The sequence below is a fragment of the Nanorana parkeri genome, unplaced genomic scaffold (genome assembly GCF_000935625.1).
Source record: "Nanorana parkeri isolate BGI_ZX_2015 unplaced genomic scaffold, ASM93562v1 scaffold3717, whole genome shotgun sequence".
Classification (NCBI taxonomy): domain Eukaryota; kingdom Metazoa; phylum Chordata; class Amphibia; order Anura; family Dicroglossidae; genus Nanorana; species Nanorana parkeri.
The window spans coordinates 850-1,125 of record NW_017309985.1 but is presented as its reverse complement, the minus strand read 5'-3'; positions in this window follow the sequence as shown (position 1 = coordinate 1,125).

The following is a 276-nucleotide window of genomic DNA, read 5'->3' as shown; positions in this document are numbered from 1 at the left end:
TCATTGTCCTGACCTGTGAATTCTGCTCCGCGGGGGAGGGCCGGAAACTTGATCTGATCTTTCCCAGACGCTGAGGGTGAAGCGTCCATATTGGCAGCTGAATCCGTCCCCAGACAATCTCCCCTCCCCCCATCACCGGCTCCGTTCACCAATCCATACCGATCGGTATTTCCCTCAGTGTGTCCCGGGGAGCAGCGTCCTCCCTCAATGCCGAGCGGCTGTGTAGTGTGAGGGAGGATAGCGGCCCCCGGCCTCACCCTAGGATGACTTCCCTGT